Source organism: Megalobrama amblycephala, linkage group LG18 (genome assembly GCF_018812025.1).
Source record: "Megalobrama amblycephala isolate DHTTF-2021 linkage group LG18, ASM1881202v1, whole genome shotgun sequence".
Classification (NCBI taxonomy): domain Eukaryota; kingdom Metazoa; phylum Chordata; class Actinopteri; order Cypriniformes; family Xenocyprididae; genus Megalobrama; species Megalobrama amblycephala.
The window spans coordinates 29,027,978-29,041,890 of NC_063061.1; positions in this window are offsets into that span (position 1 = coordinate 29,027,978).

Below are 13,913 nucleotides of genomic sequence, written 5' to 3' on the forward strand. Positions count from 1 at the left end.
TATACAAGGTCCAAAGTGTCTCCAATCCAGCTACTTTTTTATCCCCAAAAACTGAAGCACTTTCGACCTAACACAATGTACTAGACTTTTAAAACTATTATCCAAACAAAAGGTTTCAACAATTCCCCATACATATTTGACCTGATCCATCAATTTAGGTCACTTTGACCCAGAAAAATATTTCAAGTTTTATGCACTAAAAAGAAAAGAAGTCTAAGCCAGTATTTAAGCAGTTATCCTTCAATGGTCTTGGAGCACATAGAAACAAAACAATTAGAAAGCAAAGACTTTCCTTTTTACTTCAGCGCATAAAACACAAATATGTTTCTGGGTCAGAGTGACTCAAAAGGATAGAGCAGATCACAAATGCAGAAGAACATTTTCACAATGCTTGAAACAAAAATGCAGTTATCACACTGACATATCAAGCAATTTATCATGAAATCAGAGGCCCTTCAATTAATGAAATTCAATCACAAGTGGTCAATAGAGGCACTCAAGATGCAAGTTAATAACATGTGTAAACAACAATCAGTTTTGATGACCTATCATGAATGGATCACCCTAGACAGATGCTAATACCAGTCCAAACAGTGATAAAGTCAATGTTGTTCAGTTATCTCATTCACAGTGCCTCATTATAATGTGTGAATCTCTATTTTTACATCTATATTCATGTTTTTTTTTTTTTTTACAGACACTTTTATAGTTATACATTTTATCAGTATAGTGTATATGTTCTCTGTTAATATACAGCATGACCTTGGCATTACTAGCGCCAAACTTCGCTACAGGAGCTCTTTAGCAGTTAAGCAGAATAAGCGATTTCAGCAATAGGCCTAACAGGCCCAAACAAACACGACAAGCAATTAACCATTGACAATCTGCTGTTTCTGTTCTGATTTTTTCTTGTAATCTGTCAAAATCATCATCAGAACAAGACAGGAATGATTAAAAGGAAAGGCTTTGTACGGTTAGGCTCCCAAAAACCCAGTTTCCTAAACTCACACAGCTGCAGTCTGTTCCCTTTGGCTCGGATTCACGTCTTGTCAAGACACAGTTTAGAAGGAAAGCGAGATGTCAATACGCATTTCGGGAGAGTAGGGAAGCAGGCAGGAGTCACCTGGCTCACAGCATGACAGATGCCCCACCGAACTGTCGAGAGAAAAGTGCCACTGATAAACTCGCGGCTGTCATGCACATGCAAAGATGTCAACATGGATATGAAAGGGTTGGGCAAAATTCGGATTTGAAGGATTGGTTATATCTTTCAGTTCATTCATTAATTCATTTGAATCGAATTGGCCACACCCTACAGGAAGTTCAACTGGAATTTGACTTGGAATGACAGGTAGAGGAATTTACTGAATTGACTGAATCAATCAATCAATCAATCAATCAATCAATCAATCAATCAATCAATCAATCAATCAATCAATCAGTCTGTCCATTCGTCCGTCCACCCACCCATCTGTCTATTTTTTTATAGAAATTTTCAAACAAGGCTTTTCAATGCAATACAAGTTTGTCTTGTCATTTATCAATCAATCAATCAATCAATCAATCAATCAATCAATCAATCAATCAATCAATCAATCAATCAATCAATCACTCTGTCCATTCGTCCGTCCACCCACCCATCTGTCTATTTTTTTATAGAAATTTTCAAACAAGGCTTTTCAATGCAATACAAGTTTGTCTTGTCATTTATCAATCAATCAATCAATCAATCAATCAATCAATCAATCAATCTGTCCATCCGTCCATTCATCTCTCTATTTTTTTATAGAAATTTTCAAACAAGGCTTTTCAATGCAATACAAGTTTGTCTTGTCATTTATCAATCAATCAATCAATCAATCAATCAATCAATCAATCTGTCCATCCGTCCATTCATCTCTCTATTTTTTTATAGAAATTTTCAAACAAGGCTTTTCAATGCAATACAAGTTTGTCTTGTCATTTCTAGTTACAAATATCAAGTTATATGAATTTTAATGTATTGTTTACACAAGATTTTTTTTTTTCTTTTTTGGAATTTCAATTAATCTTAATTCTAATTACAGTTGCAATTCTGCACCCTGAAACTGCTAAGGAATTTAAAGTGTATTCTCAATTCATTTCTGAATTGCGCACAACACTGGAATATGATTTTTTTTTGTACTGTCGGTTTTCTGAATGTAGTAGACTTTTCTTTTTTTTCTCTCAAACAAAGCAATTTGGTATGCATCTGCAGCACATGTGACCATCTGCAAACCTGTATATGTGTGTGGTGAGTGACCAAGTCCCAGGGTCTGATGGGGTTTCAGTCAGCAGCACAGTCTGCAGGAAAGATAAGATTCCTGGGTGGGTTGGCTGCAGGCAAGGGCCTCTGCGCCCTCCTCCACAGGCCTGCGGCGAGGAAAGGAGGGGAGCGTTATCAGGGCAGCACAAGGCAGGCTGGGTATACATTCCCCTCCCCCTGCTTTTTTACTTTCCCTCTCTGTTTTACTTACTCTCGCCTGGCAGAACCCTGCAAACGCGCACCCCTGCTGTGCCTTCCTGCCCACGGGAGCAATCTCTCCATACGCCACGCTAAACATCTGCATGTTTCTATGTATATGTTTGAGTGAGAGTGTTTTCAGAGTGGAAATGCAGGTGGGAAACAATTGTCTCTCTCCAGAGTTATATCACTGATGGGAGAATTGAGGAAAGAGAGAGTGTGTCTGAGTGAAAGTATATTGTGGTGTGTACAGCAGCAGCAGCGGTCCATATAAACTGATCCTAGTGGTGCTACTGGTAAGCAGATGAATAGAAGGAAAATCGAACAATGCAAGCCAACTGACAGAAAGAAATCCAAGCAATCACTCCCCCATCATAATTTCCTATTGATGAAAATGAACGCAAGTTCTCCAACAGCTTGCTAATAACAAATTAGCCTGTTTGTTAGGGAAAAATGTAATCAGCATGAGGAGGTGAGGAGACACTTGAAGGTTAATTGGAAGGAGACCTTCTGTAAATGTCAACGGAAATTTAGGATCTGCTCTCCGCAGTTGACTCTACACTCAGACACCCTTCTTGAGATAAGCTTCCCTAGACCGTGACATCGCTGGATGTAAAAACATGGAGAACAAACCAATATACTTTGTGCAGGAGATGCTCTGCTCTAAAATCTACTGCAGTGAGCCACCTATCTAGACAGATATTTCTTTCAAAAAGGAACTATTTGTGCAAGATGACATTTTTTGACGAAATTCTAAGGCAGCATCACTACACTGTAAAAAAGAATTGTTGATATAACTTAAAAAAGTAAGTTACCTGGTTGCCTTAAAGGGATAGTTCACCCAAAAATGAAAATTTGATGTTTATCTGCTTACCCCCAGGGCATCCAAGATGTAGGTGACTTTGTTTCTTCAGTAAAACACAAATGATGATTTTTAACTCCAACCGTTGTGGTCTGTCAGAGAAACCGAACAGAATTTATATAATTTTTTACCTCTAATACACCACTATGTCTAACTGCCATGCGCATCCAGTTGGTGAGGTCTGAAAACGTGCTCTGATGCCGGAAGTGATCTCTCGCGTGTATATGTCTACGAGTGCATTCAGACATCACACACCGGATACGCACGGCAGTTGGACATAGTGGTGTATTAGAGGTAAAAAAATGATATAAATACTGTTCGGTTTCTCGCACAAACCAATCGTTTCATGTCTTAGTACATCAATGTGTCGCCCCGAGCCGCAGGGTTTAATTTGGATTTGTCTGTGCATGTTTTTTGACTCTTATAGATAGAGTTCCCATTGACACGCATTATACAACTGACAGACTGCAACGGTTGGAGTTAAAAATCATCATTTGTGTTCTACTGAAGAAACAAAGACACCTACATCTTGGATGCCCTTGGGGTAAGCAGATAAACATCAAATTTTCATTTTTGGGTGAACTATCCCTTCAAAGTTTTGAGTTAATTGAAATAAAAAAATGTTTTGTTAATACAATGAAGGCGATTGGTTTAATCAACAGAAACTCAAAATATTATGTTTTCTGAAACACATTAATTATTTAATATGATTTGACAAAAGAAAAACATTTTGTGATAAGAAAAAGATAAAGTCCCATTTCAGCTCCAACTTTCATTGCTGGCCAAAACAGAGAGCTGGGGTGGTTAAGAAGTCATTTATGTGGAGCAATACGTATTGGTTGGAAAAAGACGGAGAACAAAGGAACCGGATGTTCAGACCTATCTAAACTTTAATTCAGACTTGCTTGATGAGCAAGATTTACGGTGAGATCAATGGCTAAATCTACCGCAAGAAACAATAAATGTACCGCAGGAAACAAACAGACAAAAGAGATACACCAGGCCAGTAAAAACATTAAGTGCTGGAGGATATTCTGAGATGAAAAAGGCCATTTTAATCTAATAGCAAGCACTGGCACAAATGTTGGCAAAGCGAGTGTCCGTGCTGCCATCGAAATGACCTGCCCAGAATGCTGTTGGTATTAAGACAGCGTGAAAAAACACACAACCAATCGAAGCCAAGCCATCAGCCTCATGTGCCAGAGCTCTGCACATCACTAAAGCTGCCCAAGTGACAGCGGCTGTCAATATATCGATGGGATGTCAGGAAGTCTGTTAGGCTTCTGCCGTATGCAGACGATGAACTGCCAGCCCCGCGTCTATCTGCCCCCTCCTTTCGCTTTTCCGTTCCTCTAACTGCCCGAACCTCAGACACAGGCCATGATGAAACGGAAAACACCTGTCCTGTTCGATCTGCCGTATCAGCCACGCACACGAAGCCAAGTCGCACGGCCAGATGAACATGTAATGAAGAGAGAGGAAGTGGGGGATGGAGGTGATGGAGTGAGAGTGAGTGCAAGAAGAGGTTAACAAGGTAGAAAGAGAGCAACTCCAGCTGCGCTAATGTCTGCCATCTAATATTTCTCATTAATTAAGCCCACAAACAATACTGTTTCCCAGGCAACCACAGTTACCTAGATTAGACTGACCTGATACATGCACATGCAGATCACGCCAGCCTCCTGGAAATCCGCTGAACACACTGCAGCACCTCTACAACACACTGAACAGGAAACATCACAAAAGATAAATGTATTTGAATTTAACTGTAACCGTGAAGTGATGAAATCAGTTCTTGGTGTTAATGATCTCTTAAAATATAAAAATAATGTATAACCTGCATGCTGCATCTGTATTGACACCAGTATCTGATATACAGGAGATTTTATTGCTTCTCAATTGGTTGGGCACCAAGCATAGTTGCAGAAAGCAACACACTTGATGCTTTTCAGGACGTCACAACATACTTCTGGTATATAGAGAACTGCAGTTTTGCAAGATAAGGAGAAATTAAATCAGTAGAAACAGCTAAAAAGGAACATAAACCAATTTTGGAGGAAAAATGATTGAATAAACCATGAAAGTACCATGTCACAAAAGAGCCAATGAAAGAAGGTAAATATACAGTGCTATAGAAAATCATCATACCCCTTTGAAATAGTTACTTTGTCATACAGCCTAAAATCAAAACCCCTTCCAAAGAAAAAAAATCTTTTACAGCTTTATTTACAAATTTTGCCTAACCAAAAAAAAAAAAAAAAAAAAAAAAAAAGAGAAAAATAAAAAAGGCAGCAGTTTTGAAGAAAAAAAAAAAACAGGGTCGGAAAAGTCATCAGTCCCCCTATTTAATACTTCGTTAAGCTACCTTTTGCTATAATTATAGCCATTAATCTTTTTGGATATGTCTGTAGTAGCTTTGCACACCTAGATTGGGTATTGAATATTTGCCCATTCCTTCTTGCCGAATCGCTCAAGTTCAGTCAAAATCCATGGTGAGAGGCAATGGACTGCTCTCCGAAGTCCATCCGGATCGGATTTAACTCAGGGCTCTGACTTGGCCACTCAAGGACATTCACCTTCCTATCCATTAGCCATTGCATTGTTCTTCTGGTGGTATGTTTAGGATCATTGTTGTGTTGGAAAGTGAATTACTTGCCCATCTTCAGCTGTGTAGCTGAGGGACGAAAGTTTTCCTCAAGAATTTGGATGTACTTGGCAGCATCAATTTTCCCTTCAATCATGATCAATCACCCAGTCCCTGCTGAAGAGAAAGCCTTGTAAGTCCTTCAAAGTTGCATTTGGCCTCTTGATAGGTTCTCTGATGAGTGTCCTCCTGGCTTGGTCATCCAGTTTGGACAGTTGCCCTGATCTTGGAATTGTGTTGGTGGTGCCATACGCTTTCCACTTCTTAATGATGCTCTGAACAGTACTCAGAGGGATAGCTAAAGCCTTCGAAATGTTTTTGTAGTCTTGTCCTAACTTGTTCCTTTCTAAAAATCCCAGGGGCCTTTTGAAAGCACTTTCCCAACCATGGTGAATTCTTCGCAGTACCATGCACTATTAACCGTGGAATCATCAAGAAACAGCTGGTTTTATTCTGAAGTAATCAAAACCAGTACAATTGATGTCAGGTGGGACAATTAACCTGGTGTTTGATCGGGAAGTTGATTGGTTGCACCTGAGCAAGTTTATAATAGTATACACTAAGGGTATGTTTACACGACAACAATGTACTAAAAAACTGAAAAGTTTTGTCTTTGTACAGATGACGACGTTATCAAAACTATCCCTGTTCACACGGATCCATACAAATGACTAAAAACGCTGTACTACCCATGCCAGATAAGTAGTTGTCGATGTCACTTTGTAAAGAACGACTACGCACCGGCGCACATACGCATTTTTACAGAGCTCATCTTGCACATGCCTATTCACCTTATTTTTACAGTTTACTGCACTTTGATATTGTCCTTGTTATTTCCCTATAGCGGCTAATAAATCGGAAGTCTCGCACATTAACAGAAAACACCTAAATTCCTCGTTGAAAAGTAAGATGGATAGATTAAACATGTAATACGCATGGGCATGCTGTCACTGTTTTCACAGATTCGCATTTTTTCAGTTTAGACATTTTCAAAAACTTCCACTTTGGAACCCGTTTTCAAAAGTTTGCATTTTCAGGCCACCAAAACGCTGTTGTCATGTACTGTAAATGAACGCATACAAAGTTTTCCGTTTTTGGTTGAAAATGGTGTCGTGTAAACAGCCCCTAAGGGGCCGATCATTTTACCAAACCAGGTATTTCACCAATTAATTTTTAATAATACTCCAGAATGTTTTAACATGTTAATTTCACTTTGTTGATGAGGGTTATAATGTGTACATAGAGCTTAAAAAATTTAGACTTAATTTATTTTATTTTCCAGGGTGTAATGTGACAAAATGTAAAGATTTTCACAGGGTATTATGACTTTCTATAGACACTGTATATATTTTTTCACGAACAGAAAAACAAAAAAGTTACCCCTTGAAACTTGTTGTTTGTATGCATCCGTTTGCACTCATACTGAGGCTCAGTGTTTACGCTGCGTAATTGATTTAGAACTTTGTACCTCCAAAATCCGAATAAGTTCAAAAACAAGCATCTCTTAATCATCACAGAGGTTTCTAGACACAAATGGAAAACACATATTTTCATTTGGCTTCTTTGTGATGTTGTGCAAGTGGGCTGTGATCCGTGTACGTGCCAGCAACATCTCAGAGCCTCTGCCAGGTAGATTAGCTCAGAGAAGCGAAGCAGAACCGCGCCTCTGATGCGCCGTGGACGTATGCAAATGCACGAGAAACGCACAAACAATTCAATCACTTTCCTTCCTTTCTGGGACGCATGCACAGACATGATATCTGAAGTTTCAACAAGCTTACAGAAGCTAAGAACAAGTTTAAACCCACAGAAACTTCTCCTATAAGTTGTGTTTACAAAGTGCTCCTGTATCAGGCCCTCAACAGTGGGAACGGATAAGAAAATTGCTCCTCAGTCTAACAACTAAGCAGGTTTACAGCAAATATTAGTCTTTTCACTCAAAACACCATGATGTGCTGATACTTTAATCCCTGGGAGATCTTTTCAGATTAAATGCTCATCATTTAGTGATATTCTCCAGGATCCCATCAGCCAACTCACTGTCAACCAATTAAGGCAACAGCAACACTCCAAACAAACAATATAGTGCCACCTTTATCATCTCATCTGTGTTTGTTAAGAGTAAGCCGGTCCGTCTCGAGCTAATATGCGATTAACGACGCCCTGTCTTCCGAACGTGCCGCCCGCATAATTGTGCCACTCTGATACAAGCTAATGATTTGATGAACAAATTATTGATCTAATGGTGTGGGCCGACGCACCACAGGTAGGCCGGTAAATAAATAAGAATGCTCCAGTTCTCCTGGATGGACTCGTCAATCTCGGGAATTGCCTCTGGAGTGCTTCAGTCAGTTAACATTTTAGAAAACCGTCACCCCATTAATAATAAAGCCATATTAACATAAGTGAATTCCTCCACCGTGTAGGATTCACTGAGGCAGTTATTAAAGTCCAATTTGGCCCCATTAATAATGCATACACCTTTGACTCTCCAGTATCAAGATTATGTGGAATTACTGAGGGCATACATTATTTATCAGCGACATTCAATTGGGGACCTTGATGAGCCTTAATTGGTGGTTGGGGGTGTCATTAGGCTGTCTCTGATGAGACCTGTCAATCAACCCTCTTGCTCCTCTGATGCACACACTTGTGCACATACCTGCCCGTATCCTCAATGCCACCTGTGCCACCTGCGCCATGGCGGATGACAGCAGCGACACCCCACCATTGCCGGGTTGCGCCCTGCCCTCTCGCTCTTGTCCATCAGACCCCATTTGAAGGGGTTTTGGGAGGGATTGGTATGCCACAGAGCAGCAGTATGGACACTGGCCCCTGTGTCTGTCTGACCCCTCTCTTTCCATTGCTCTCGCTCAGTCTACCTGCTTTAAAAGTTAATGACTCCCAGCTCTTGCCGGGGATTCCAGAAGGTTGTGGGGCAGTTAGACATACAATGCATCATTCTCCCTGCGTCTGTCCTGTCTGTCAGTCACACGTGTCAGGAGGGGGACTCTGGGCTGTTCGAGCATCTGCAGCGCGTTCTCACAAACACAGTGAGAAATGCAGACGGAAAATCAAAAATGAAGCAGACATAGAGTGATATGTAAAAGAAATAAAGCTTTATGATTTTAATGTAATAGCAATATTAATATTAATTTACTTTCTCAACAAATGTCCTTGGACTTATTTGGCAGACACTTTCATCTAAAACAGCTTACGGTACATTAAAGATAAATGCTTTTACAGTACTGTGAGTTCTCTGGGAATTGAACCCACAAGCTTGGTCTACAATAAAATGCTCTAAATAAAATGATGTATTATGTTTTTACAAATACTGATGGATAAAATCAAGTGTTGCACTACAATATGAATCAGGTTCACTCATGAAAATATCACAATGCAAACAAATATATATATATTTTTAATTATATACATACTTGAACTATTGTTCAAGATAGTTTTCGAAAAAAAGTCTCTTATGCTCACCAAGTCTGCATTTATTTGATCAAAAATACATAAAAAATAATACTGTGAAATAATATTTCAATGTAAATTTACTGTTTTTTATTTTATATATTTGTGACAAGCAAGGCGAGGCGAGAGCCGTGAGAGAGCGGCGCGAGGCTGGTGGTGCAAGTGATAATGAGAGTCAGCTGCGCGCTGCACCGGTCTCGTATCTCACGGAGGAGCTCCGGAAGCATAAAGCGAGGAGTGATGACAGTGAAGGACGAGAGAGGACCAGGCCTGGACTTTATGTTGTGTTTTATTATGTTTGTGTGTGCGGCAGCCGTCTATGAGGGACTTCCGCCATTACTTTCATTTTGTTGTTGGTTTATTTTGGAATTATTAATGTTATGTTCACCGGTTCCCGCCTCCTTCTTCCCACATCTACTACGTGCTACAATATTTTTAAATGTAATTTATTCCTGTGATGGCAAAGCAGCATTTTCAGCATCATTACTCCAGTCTTCAGTGTCACATGATCCTTCAGAAATCATTCTAATATGCTGATCCAGTGATTAAGAAGCATTGCTTATTATTATCAATGTTGAAAACTGTTGTGCTCCTTAAGAAATCATTCTAATATGGTGATTTGGAAATAATATTCCTTTTTATTTTCAATGTTGAAAATTTTTGTTTTTCAGGATTCTTTGATAAACAGAAAGGTCAAAAGAACAGCATTTATTAGAAATCAAAATCTTTTATAATGTTAGAAATGTTACTTTAGATCAAATTAATGCATCCTTTCTGATTATAATAACTTAAATATTTTTTTCTTAAAAAAAGGAAAAAAAATCTTACTTTTGAATGGTATACATGTATGACAATGTATACGTTTTTTTTTTTTTTTACATTTTAGGTTGAAATTTGACCCATACTCTGCATGTTTCATAAGATTTTCCCTTATAATATTAGGATTTCAGGAGAATCTCATATGTCGACATAACAGTCTAAATTAAAGCGAAAGTAATGGCAGAAATGGATGTAACAGGGTTGATTTCTATGTTCAGACAGGGTGTATCTGACATAAATCAGCCATGCAGTTAACCATGCTCACTCAAAGAAAATGAACAGAGTGAGAGTGAGAACAGGTAAAAAGCGAGGAATGGCGAAAAATGGAACATGTGAAAAAGTATCTTGGCATTTGGAGATGCACTTAAATAAGTTGGAATGGAACATGGTTGATCCTGCTTATTAGCTGAGCTTCATTCACACAGCTGCACTGTGGGTGAACAGAGGTGGGAGGATTAGTCTCTCTCTCAGCTTCTGCATTCTTTCGTACAGAAAGAAAAAAAAATCACGGATGAAACTGATGTGCAGAAATATTGTAATGAAACTGAGTTCATTGGATGACAAGCACACACTCATAAGTTCTAAATAATATGTTAGAGTTTACAGTTGGACTCGAGTAAGCAAGATTTGAAATACACACAAAAAAATGGCCTTACAAACACAAAGATGTTAAATCTCCCCCCAACAAGACAACAACTGCCATCTGAGAATACTTGTAAGTTATAAAGAGCATGGTAGAGCTTATAGCTGCATTGCCTGGTGAATAAAACACACAAATTGCACTACAAAGATGTCAAAAACAAGGCAAACAACTGCCATTTGAGAACAGTGATTTCTCAAAGAAGAAAAACAAAAGTCTTCTTCTACAACATCTTGAAGACACAACAGGGAGCGCCAGATTTCAACTTACGGTTAAGAAAAATAAAAATCGGAACTTCAAAATCGATTTACCTCTGACAGCAACCATATGATTCAATGAAAATCTGTTTAAAGCTGTTGTTTGTTCACTGTTTATTTCACATTCCCAACTTAACTTGCTCACCAGACTCACAATGTGAGGAAATTTGAGCCATTTCTGAATAAAAAAGGCATCCACTAAAGATCCTCCCTGTCTCTATCCATCACTTTAAATGTTACCTACTCTCCAATGGGATGCCATTGGATATAATTGGCAATTCATTTTAGGTCCTGACAATATAGTGGAGTCATTTTGCCCACATTCAAACAATACCAGAGCGGGATAAAGCCCATGTGTCAACCGTCCTCTCCATTATAGTGTGCGGCGATTGCCTCATCTCCGCGGCCACCTCGTGCACATAATTGTTTTCTGCCGCTCTTCCCACAGCCAAATTACACACGCTCCCTCCTCCCTTTGGCAGCGAGTGAGGAAGAGCAGCGGCGACGGCATACAAACACAGACACACATGCATACATACACAAAAATCCACACACTTCACTTATCTTCACTGTCTACAGCTTAACGAAAAATGGCGGCCAGAATATATCCGTCTCTTGTTTTCAGGCCCGGAGCGTGGACTGATATATTCCGGACACTGTTTTTTTTTTTAAAGATGTCAGATAGACGGAGACGGAGAGGCGGGCATTGCGAGAGAAAAACACTGAAAGGGGAAACAGTGAAAGGAGGAAATAATATAATGTAATTTTACAAGATGAATCCTAATTCACCTGTCACATGGAATCAAATATTTTAATAACTGCTCTGAGAGATGATAAAAAAATGGTGTGTATACATATGCAGGAGTACTATAATGCAAAACTGTCTTTATGTTTTTTTTAATCATCCAGTCCAACAAAACTGCTCTAGCACATTTCTAAAATTAACTTTGCATTTGCTTATAAGCTGGTATCTGTCAAATTACCATATATCATATTCAAGGTAATGGGTAATGTGCTATACCATTTGAGACAAAACACAATTCAAAACCTTTGTAATGTGGGATGGTGAATTGATGCAACACTAAAACAGATGATGAATCTCTGAATTATGAAACTGCTTGAGAGACTGTGGTGATCCCTGTGCAGTCTGATCATTTCTAATCCATTTTCAAACCTACTCTGGATCATCAGTTTGGTGTTGTAGTTCTTAATAACAGATTATATACTGTATAAATTGGCTCCAAAAAAGTGGAACCCAATGGGGGTTCATGTAAAGGAGATTTATCTATGTGTGAGATGATTTTTATGCTGTACAAACTGTATATTCTATCCCCTAACCCTAATCCTACACATCACAGAAAGCTTTCTGCATTTTTATAAAAACATCATTTATATGTTTTTTTCTGCTAGCACTTTGGTTTGGGGAACACATATTCACTATTAACTATGACTTTTGCCTCAATAAACTCTTAATTTACTGCTTATTTCACGAGTTCACGCTTACAATTAATTAAGTAGAGCAAAGGTTATGCGTATTTGGCGTGCTGTCCAGGGGAGGGATACTCCCCCCCGTTGTGGTAAGAATTGTTAGGACTAGAAGTGAGGAGATGGGGTGGCGGAGGGATGCTGATAAACTGTCAACAAACGGAGGGGACCCACTTTATAATAAGTGGCCTTAACTACTATGTACTTACATTTAAATTAATAATTTAATACAATGCACTTATTGTGTACATACACTTTTTTACATTGTACTTATATTTTAAAAACACCTGCATGTAATTACATCTGTAATTAATTTCTGTAATTACATTTATAATTACACTGTTGACCCATCCCTTAACCCTTACCCCTACCCTTAAACCTACCCATACCACCAAAGCTTTCCCTAACCTTAACCGTATCCCACCTCAATAGCTGCAAAAATGTTTTGCAATTCAATATGAACCCAATAAGTACATTGTACTTATTTTTTGATGTAAGTACATAGTAGTTAAGGCCACTTAATATAAAGTGGGACCAACGGGGGTAAGTCTGCTGTACATATACACCTCTTATCGTTAATTGAGTTGATTAACTGAATGCGCTCCTCTCGTGTTAATTAGGTTAATTATCTGAACCTGCTCCTCCCAAACTTTGCTAATAAAACATCATTAGTTAGTAAGGTAGTTGTTATAGCATTTAACTGTTACCGTTTTTCTCATGGGAACCAAAAAACGTCCCCTCAAGGATTTTGGATATTGCCATCTTTGTGGGGACATTTTGTCCCCATAACGTAGGATATACCTGAACCGACCGGACAGACGGACTCGTGAAATGCTGGGTTAAAAACAACCCAAGTTGGGTTGAAAATGGACAAACCCAGCGGTTGGATTAAATGTTTGCCCAGTGTGCTGGGCAGTTTTATTTAACCAAACTATTGTTAAAAAATTACTATATGGCTGGCTTAAAATGAACCCAAAATAGGTTGGAAATTAAAAATCAGACATATAATTACTAGAGGCAACAATAATAATCAAAAGGTGAACATTTATTAATAAGCAATTTAATAAATGTTTATTGTTTAATTACTATTAATTAAAATGATTAATAAATGTTAATTTACAACATACTTTGGGTTCATTTTAACCAAGCAGTACAGTAATTTTTGAACAATAGTTGAGTTAAATAAAACTTTTGGCACCCATTTGTTGGGTTAAAACAACCCAATTGCTGATTTTGTCCATTTTCAAACA